This window comes from Medicago sativa, chromosome 7 (assembly GCF_051527215.1).
Source record: "Medicago sativa cultivar Bolivia chromosome 7, Bolivia_mono, whole genome shotgun sequence".
Lineage (NCBI taxonomy): Eukaryota > Viridiplantae > Streptophyta > Magnoliopsida > Fabales > Fabaceae > Medicago > Medicago sativa.
This window is the reverse complement of record NC_140755.1, coordinates 39,833,205-39,843,277: the sequence shown is the minus strand read 5'-3', so window position 1 is coordinate 39,843,277 and position 10,073 is coordinate 39,833,205.

Below are 10,073 nucleotides of genomic sequence, written 5' to 3'. Positions count from 1 at the left end.
AATGAAATGTTAGCCTATGTGGTTAGAAGTTTGATAAACAGTAAACTTGTCCCTCGATGTCCCTTGATGCGAAAAATGATATGTGAACCTATTTGGTTTTATATTCGGAAAAATGAAAGTATTGGAATGACTTTGTCGCGAAAATGAGATTTTAGCCTATATGGTTAGAAGTTTGATAAAGGTTGAACTTGTCCCTCGATCTCCCTTGATACGAAACATGATATGTGAACCTATTTGGTTTTGTATTCGGCAAAATGAAATTATTTGAATGACCATTGTCCCAAAAATGAGATTTTAGCCTATATGGTTAAAAGTTTGATAAATATTAATGTTGAATTTGTCCCTCGATGTCCTTTATTGCGTAACATAATATTTGAACCAATTTCGTTTTAAATTTGGTAAATAGAAAGTAATGAGATGACCCTTATAGGGAAAATGAGATTTTAGCTTATATTGTTACATGTTTGTTAAATATGAAGGTTGAACATGTCCCTCGATGTCCCTTGATGCGAAACATGATATGTGAACCTATTTGGTTTGAAATTCGGTAAAATGAAAGTATTGAAATGACCCTTGTCGTGAAAATGAAATGTTAGCCTATGTGGTTAGAAGTTTGATAAACAGTAAACTTGTCCCTCGATGTCCCTTGATGCGAAAAATGATATGTGAACCTATTTGGTTTTATATTCGGAAAAATGAAAGTATTGGAATGACTTTGTCGCGAAAATGAGATTTTAGCCTATATGGTTAGAAGTTTGATAAAGGTTGAACTTGTCCCTCGATCTCCCTTGATACGAAACATGATATGTGAACCTATTTGGTTTTGTATTCGGCAAAATGAAATTATTTGAATGACCATTGTCCCAAAAATGAGATTTTAGCCTATATGGTTAAAAGTTTGATAAATATTAATGTTGAATTTGTCCCTCGATGTCCTTTATTGCGTAACATAATATTTGAACCAATTTCGTTTTAAATTCGGTAAATAGAAAGTAATGAGATGACCCTTATCTCGAAAACGAGATTTTAGCTTATATTGTTGCATGTTTGTTAAATATGAAGGTTGAACATGTCCCTCGATGTCCCTTGATTCGAAACATGATATGTGAACCTATTTGGTTTGAAATTCGGTAAAATGAAAGTATTGAAATGACCCTTGTCGCAAAAATGAAATGTTAGCCTATCTGGTTAGAAGTTTGATAAACAGTGAACTTGTCCCTCGATGTCCCTTGATGCGAAAAATGACATGTGAACCTATTTGGTTTTATATTCGGAAAAATGAAAGTATTGGAATGACTTTGTCGCGAAAATGAGATTTTAGCCTATATGGTTAGAAGTTTGATAAAGGTTGAACTTGTCCCTCGATCTCCCTTGATACGAAACATGATATGTGAACCTATTTGGTTTTGTATTCGGCAAAATGAAATTATTTGAATGACCATTGTCCCAAAAATGAGATTTTAGCCTATATGGTTAAAAGTTTGATAAATATTAATGTTGAATTTGTCCCTCGATGTCCTTTATTGCGTAACATAATATTTGAACCAATTTCGTTTTAAATTCGGTAAATAGAAAGTAATGAGATGACCCTTATCTCGAAAACGAGATTTTAGCTTATATTGTTGCATGTTTGTTAAATATGAAGGTTGAACATGTCCCTCGATGTCCCTTGATGCGAAACATGATATGTGAACCTATTTGGTTTGAAATTCGGTAAAATGAAAGTATTGAAATGACCCTTGTCGTGAAAATGAAATGTTAGCCTATGTGGTTAGAAGTTTGATAAACAGTAAACTTGTCCCTCGATGTCCCTTGATGCGAAAAATGATATGTGAACCTATTTGGTTTTATATTCGGAAAAATGAAAGTATTGGAATGACTTTGTCGCGAAAATGAGATTTTAGCCTATATGGTTAGAAGTTTGATAAAGGTTGAACTTGTCCCTCGATCTCCCTTGATACGAAACATGATATGTGAACCTATTTGGTTTTGTATTCGGCAAAATGAAATTATTTGAATGACCATTGTCCCAAAAATGAGATTTTAGCCTATATGGTTAAAAGTTTGATAAATATTAATGTTGAATTTGTCCCTCGATGTCCTTTATTGCGTAACATAATATTTGAACCAATTTCGTTTTAAATTCGGTAAATAGAAAGTAATGAGATGACCCTTATCGCGAAAACGAGATTTTAGCTTATATTGTTGCATGTTTGTTAAATATGAAGGTTGAACATGTCCCTCGATGTCCCTTGATGCGAAACATGATATGTGAACCTATTTGATTTGAAATTCGGTAAAATGAAAGTATTGAAATGACCCTTGTCGTGAAAATGAAATGTTAGCCTATGTGGTTAGAAGTTTGATAAACAGTAAACTTGTCCCTCGATGTCCCTTGATGCGAAAAATGATATGTGAACCTATTTGGTTTTATATTCGGAAAAATGAAAGTATTGGAATGACTTTGTCGTGAAAATGAGATTTTAGCCTATATGGTTAGAAGTTTGATAAAGGTTGAACTTGTCCCTCGATCTCCCTTGATACAAAACATGATATGTGAACCTATTTGGTTTTGTATTCGGCAAAATGAAATTATTTGAATGACCATTGTCCCAAAAATGAGATTTTAGCCTATATGGTTAAAAGTTTGATAAATATTAATGTTGAATTTGTCCCTCGATGTCCTTTATTGCGTAACATAATATTTGAACCAATTTCGTTTTAAATTCGGTAAATAGAAAGTAATGAGATGACCCTTATCTCGAAAACGAGATTTTAGCTTATATTGTTGCATGTTTGTTAAATATGAAGGTTGAACATGTCCCTCGATGTCCCTTGATGCGAAACATGATATGTGAACCTATTTGGTTTGAAATTCGGTAAAATGAAAGTATTGAAATGACCCTTGTCGTGAAAATGAAATGTTAGCCTATGTGGTTAGAAGTTTGATAAACAGTAAACTTGTCCCTCGATGTCCCTTGATGCGAAAAATGATATGTGAACCTATTTGGTTTTATATTCGGAAAAATGAAAGTATTGGAATGACTTTGTCGCGAAAATGAGATTTTAGCCTATATGGTTAGAAGTTTGATAAAGGTTGAACTTGTCCCTCGATCTCCCTTGATACGAAACATGATATGTGAACCTATTTGGTTTTGTATTCGGCAAAATGAAATTATTTGAATGACCATTGTCCCAAAAATGAGATTTTAGCCTATATGGTTAAAAGTTTGATAAATATTAATGTTGAATTTGTCCCTCGATGTCCTTTATTGCGTAACATAATATTTGAACCAATTTTGTTTTAAATTTGTGTAAATAGAAAGTAATGAGATGACCCTTATAGGGAAAACGAGATTTTAGATTATATTGTTACATGTTTGTTAAATATGAAGGTTGAACATGTCCCTCGATGTCCCTTGATGCGAAACATGATATGTGAACCTATTTGGTTTGAAATTTGGTAAAATGAAAGTATTGAAATGACCCTTGTCGCAAAAATGAAATGTTAGCCTATCTGGTTAGAAGTTTGATAAACAGTGAACTTGTCCCTCGATGTCCCTTGATGCGAAAAATGATATGTGAACCTATTTGGTTTTATATTCGGAAAAATGAAAGTATTGGAATGACTTTGTCGCGAAAATGAGATTTTAGCCTATATGGTTAGAAGTTTGATAAAGGTTGAACTTGTCCCTCGATCTCCCTTGATACGAAACATGATATGTGAACCTATTTGGTTTTGTATTCGGCAAAATGAAATTATTTGAATGACCATTGTCCCAAAAATGAGATTTTAGCCTATATGGTTAAAAGTTTGATAAATATTAATGTTGAATTTGTCCCTCGATGTCCTTTATTGCGTAACATAATATTTGAACCAATTTCGTTTTAAATTCGGTAAATAGAAAGTAATGAGATGACCCTTATCTCGAAAACGAGATTTTAGCTTATATTGTTGCATGTTTGTTAAATATGAAGGTTGAACATGTCCCTCGATGTCCCTTGATTCGAAACATGATAAGTGAACCTATTTGGTTTGAAATTCGGTAAAATGAAAGTATTGAAATGACCCTTGTCGTGAAAATGAAATGTTAGCCTATGTGGTTAGAAGTTTGATAAACAGTAAACTTGTCCCTCGATATCCCTTGATGCGAAAAATGATATGTGAACCTATTTGGTTTTATATTCGGAAAAATGAAAATATTGGAATGACTTTGTCGCGAAAATGAGATTTTAGCCTATATGGTTAGAAGTTTGATAAAGGTTGAACTTGTCCCTCGATCTCCCTTGATACGAACCATGATATGTGAACCTATTTGGTTTTGTATTCGGCAAAATGAAATTATTTGAATGACCATTGCCCAAAAATGAGATTTTAGCCTATATGGTTAAAAGTTTGATAAATATTAATGTTGAATTTGTCCCTCGATGTCCTTTATTGCGTAACATAATATTTGAACCAATTTCGTTTTAAATTTGGTAAATAGAAAGTAATGAGATGGCCCTTATAGCGAAAACGAGATTTTAGCTTATATTGTTACATGTTTGTTAAATATGAAGGTTGAACATGTCCCTCGATGTCCCTTGATGCGAAACATGATATGTGAACCTATTTGGTTTGAAATTCGGTAAAATAAAAGTATTGAAATGACCCTTGTCGCAAAAATGAAATGTTAGCCTATCTGGTTAGAAGTTTGATAAATAGTGAACTTGTCCCTCGATGTCCCTTGATGCGAAACATGATATGTGAACCTATTTGGTTTTATATTCGTAAAAATGAAAGTATTGGAATGACTTTGTCGCGAAAATGAGATTTTAGCCTATATGGTTAGAAGTTTGATAAAGGTTGAACTTGTCCCTCGATCTCCCTTGATACGAAACATGATATGTGAACCTATTTGGTTTTGTATTCGGCAAAATGAAATTATTTGAATGACCATTGTCCCAAAAATGAGATTTTAGCCTATATGGTTAAAATTTTGATAAATATTAATGTTGAATTTGTCCCTCGATGTCCTTTATTGCGTAACATAATATTTGAACCAATTTCGTTTTAAATTCGGTAAATAGAAAGTAATGAGATGACCCTTATAGCGAAAACGAGATTTTAGCTTATATTGTTGCATGTTTGTTAAATATGAAGGTTGAACATGTCCCTCGATGTCCCTTAATGCGAAACATGATATGTGAACCTATTTGGTTTGAAATTCGGTAAAATGAAAGTATTGAAATGACCCTTGTCTTGAAAATGAAATGTTAGCCTATGTGGTTAGAAGTTTGATAAACAGTGAACTTGTCCCTCGATGTCCCTTGATGCGAAAAATGATATGTGAACCTATTTGGTTTTATATTCGGAAAAATGAAAGTATTGGAATGACTTTGTCGCGAAAATGAGATTTTAGCCTATATGGTTAGAAGTTTGATAAAGGTTGAACTTGTCCCTCGATCTCCCTTGATACGAAACATGATATGTGAACCTATTTGGTTTTGTATTCGGCAAAATGAAATTATTTGAATGACCATTGTCCCAAAAATGAGATTTTAGCCTATATGGTTAAAAGTTTGATAAATATTAATGTTGAATTTGTCCCTCGATGTCGTTTATTGCGTAACATAATATTTGAACCAATTTCGTTTTAAATTCGGTAAATAGAAAGTAATGAGATGACCCTTATCGCGAAAACGAGATTTTAGCTTATATTGTTGCATTTTTGTTAAATATGAAGGTTGAACATGTCCCTCGATGTCCCTTGATGCGAAACATGATATGTGAACCTATTTGGTTTGAAATTCGGTAAAATGAAAGTATTGAAATGACCCTTGTCGTGAAAATGAAATGTTAGCCTATGTGGTTAGAAGTTTGATAAACAGTGAACTTGTCCCTCGATGTCCCTTGATGCGAAAAATGATATGTGAACCTATTTGGTTTGAAATTCGGTAAAATGAAAGTATTGAAATGACCCTTGTCGTGAAAATGAAATGTTAGCCTATGTGGTTAGAAGTTTGATAAACAGTAAACTTGTCCCTCGATGTCCCTTGATGCGAAAAATGATATGTGAACCTATTTGGTTTTATATTCGGAAAAATGAAAGTATTGGAATGACTTTGTCGCGAAAATGAGATTTTAGCCTATATGGTTAGAAGTTTGATAAAGGTTGAACTTGTCCCTCGATCTCCCTTGATACGAAACATGATATGTGAACCTATTTGGTTTTGTATTCGGCAAAATGAAATTATTTGAATGACCATTGTCCCAAAAATGAGATTTTAGCCTATATGGTTAAAAGTTTGATAAATATTAATGTTGAATTTGTCCCTCGATGTCCTTTATTGCGTAACATAATATTTGAACCAATTTCGTTTTAAATTCGGTAAATAGAAAGTAATGAGATGACCCTTATCTCGAAAACGAGATTTTAGCTTATATTGTTGCATGTTTGTTAAATATGAAGGTTGAACATGTCCCTCGATGTCCCTTGATTCGAAACATGATATGTGAACCTATTTGGTTTGAAATTCGGTAAAATGAAAGTATTGAAATGACCCTTGTCGTGAAAATTAAATGTTAGCCTATGTGGTTAGAAGTTTGATAAACAGTAAACTTGTCCCTCGATGTCCCTTGATGCGAAAAATGATATGTGAACCTATTTGGTTTTATATTCGGAAAAATGAAAGTATTGGAATGACTTTGTCGCGAAAATGAGATTTTAGCCTATATGGTTAGAAGTTTGATAAAGGTTGAACTTGTCCCTCGATCTCCCTTGATACGAAACATGATATGTGAACCTATTTGGTTTTGTATTCGGCAAAATGAAATTATTTGAATGACCATTGTCCCAAAAATGAGATTTTAGCCTATATGGTTAAAAGTTTGATAAATATTAATGTTGAATTTGTCCCTCGATGTCCTTTATTGCGTAACATAATATTTGAACCAATTTCGTTTTAAATTCGGTAAATAGAAAGTAATGAGATGACCCTTATCTCGAAAACGAGATTTTAGCTTATATTGTTGCATGTTTGTTAAATATGAAGGTTGAACATGTCCCTCGATGTCCCTTGATGCGAAACATGATATGTGAACCTATTTGGTTTGAAATTCGGTAAAATGAAAGTATTGAAATGACCCTTGTCGTGAAAATGAAATGTTAGCCTATGTGGTTAGAAGTTTGATAAACAGTAAACTTGTCCCTCGATGTCCCTTGATGCGAAAAATGATATGTGAACCTATTTGGTTTTATATTCGGAAAAATGAAAGTATTGGAATGACTTTGTCGCGAAATGAGATTTTAGCCTATATGGTTAGAAGTTTGATAAAGGTTGAACTTGTCCCTCGATCTCCCTTGATACGAAACATGATATGTGAACCTATTTGGTTTTGCATTCGGCAAAATGAAATTATTTGAATGACCATTGTCCCAAAAATGAGATTTTAGCCTATATGGTTAAAAGTTTGATAAATATTAATGTTGAATTTGTCCCTCGATGTCCTTTATTGCGTAACATAATATTTGAACCAATTTCGTTTTAAATTTGGTAAATAGAAAGTAATGAGATGACCCTTATAGGGAAAACGAGATTTTAGCTTATATTGTTACTTGTTTGTTAAATATGAAGGTTGAACATGTCCCTCGATGTCCCTTGATGCGAAACATGATATGTGAACCTATTTGGTTTGAAATTTGGTAAAATGAAAGTATTGAAATGACCCTTGTCGCAAAAATGAAATGTTAGCCTATCTGGTTAGAAGTTTGATAAACAGTGAACTTGTCCCTCGATGTCCCTTGATGCGAAAAATGATATGTGAACCTATTTGGTTTTATATTCGGAAAAATGAAAGTATTGGAATGACTTTGTCGCGAAAATGAGATTTTAGCCTATATGGTTAGAAGTTTGATAAAGGTTGAACTTGTCCCTCGATGTCCCTTGATGCGAAAAATGATATGTGAACCTATTTGGTTTTATATTCGGAAAAATGAAAGTATTGGAATGACTTTGTCGCGAAAATGAGATTTTAGCCTATATGGTTAGAAGTTTGATAAAGGTTGAACTTGTCCCTCGATCTCCCTTGATACGAAACATGATATGTGAACCTATTTGGTTTTGTATTCGGCAAAATGAAATTATTTGAATGACCATTGTCCCAAAAATGAGATTTTAGCCTATATGGTTAAAAGTTTGATAAATATTAATGTTGAATTTGTCCCTCGATGTCCTTTATTGCGTAACATAATATTTGAACCAATTTCGTTTTAAATTCGGTAAATAGAAAGTAATGAGATGACCCTTATCTCGAAAACGAGATTTTAGCTTATATTGTTGCATGTTTGTTAAATATGAAGGTTGAACATGTCCCTCGATGTCCCTTGATGCGAAACATGATATGTGAACCTATTTGGTTTGAAATTCGGTAAAATGAAAGTATTGAAATGACCCTTGTCGTGAAAATGAAATGTTAGCCTATGTGGTTAGAAGTTTGATAAACAGTAAACTTGTCCCTCGATGTCCCTTGATGCGAAAAATGATATGTGAACCTATTTGGTTTTATATTCGGAAAAATGAAAGTATTGGAATGACTTTGTCGCGAAATGAGATTTTAGCCTATATGGTTAGAAGTTTGATAAAGGTTGAACTTGTCCCTCGATCTCCCTTGATACGAAACATGATATGTGAACCTATTTGGTTTTGTATTCGGCAAAATGAAATTATTTGAATGACCATTGTCCCAAAAATGAGATTTTAGCCTATATGGTTAAAAGTTTGATAAATATTAATGTTGAATTTGTCCCTCGATGTCCTTTATTGCGTAACATAATATTTGAACCAATTTCGTTTTAAATTTGGTAAATAGAAAGTAATGAGATGACCCTTATAGGGAAAACGAGATTTTAGCTTATATTGTTACATGTTTGTTAAATATGAAGGTTGAACATGTCCCTCGATGTCCCTTGATGCGAAACATGATATGTGAACCTATTTGGTTTGAAATTTGGTAAAATGAAAGTATTGAAATGACCCTTGTCGCAAAAATGAAATGTTAGCCTATCTGGTTAGAAGTTTGATAAACAGTGAACTTGTCCCTCGATGTCCCTTCATGCGAAAAATGATATGTGAACCTATTTGGTTTTATATTCGGAAAAATGAAAGTATTGGAATGACTTTGTCGCGAAAATGAGATTTTAGCCTATATGGTTAGAAGTTTGATAAAGGTTGAACTTGTCCCTCGATCTCCCTTGATACGAAACATGATATGTGAACCTATTTGGTTTTGTATTCGGCAAAATGAAATTATTTGAATGACCATTGTCCCAAAAATGAGATTTTAGCCTATATGGTTAAAAGTTTGATAAATATTAATGTTGAATTTGTCCCTCGATGTCCTTTATTGCGTAACATAATATTTGAACCAATTTCGTTTTAAATTCGGTAAATAGAAAGTAATGAGATGACCCTTATCTCGAAAACGAGATTTTAGCTTATATTGTTGCATGTTTGTTAAATATGAAGGTTGAACATGTCCCTCGATGTCCCTTGATTCGAAACATGATAAGTGAACCTATTTGGTTTGAAATTCGGTAAAATGAAAGTATTGAAATGACCCTTGTCGTGAAAATGAAATGTTAGCCTATGTGGTTAGAAGTTTGATAAACAGTAAACTTGTCCCTCGATGTCCCTTGATGCGAAAAATGATATGTGAACCTATTTGGTTTTATATTCGGAAAAATGAAAGTATTGGAATGACTTTGTCGCGAAAATGAGATTTTAGCCTATATGGTTAGAAGTTTGATAAAGGTTGAACTTGTCCCTCGATCTCCCTTGATACGAAACATGATATGTGAACCTATTTGGTTTTGTATTCGGCAAAATGAAATTATTTGAATGACCATTGCCCAAAAATGAGATTTTAGCCTATATGGTTAAAAGTTTGATAAATATTAATGTTGAATTTGTCCCTCGATGTCCTTTATTGCGTAACATAATATTTGAACCAATTTCGTTTTAAATTTGGTAAATAGAAAGTAATGAGATGACCCTTATAGCGAAAACGAGATTTTAGCTTATATTGTTACATG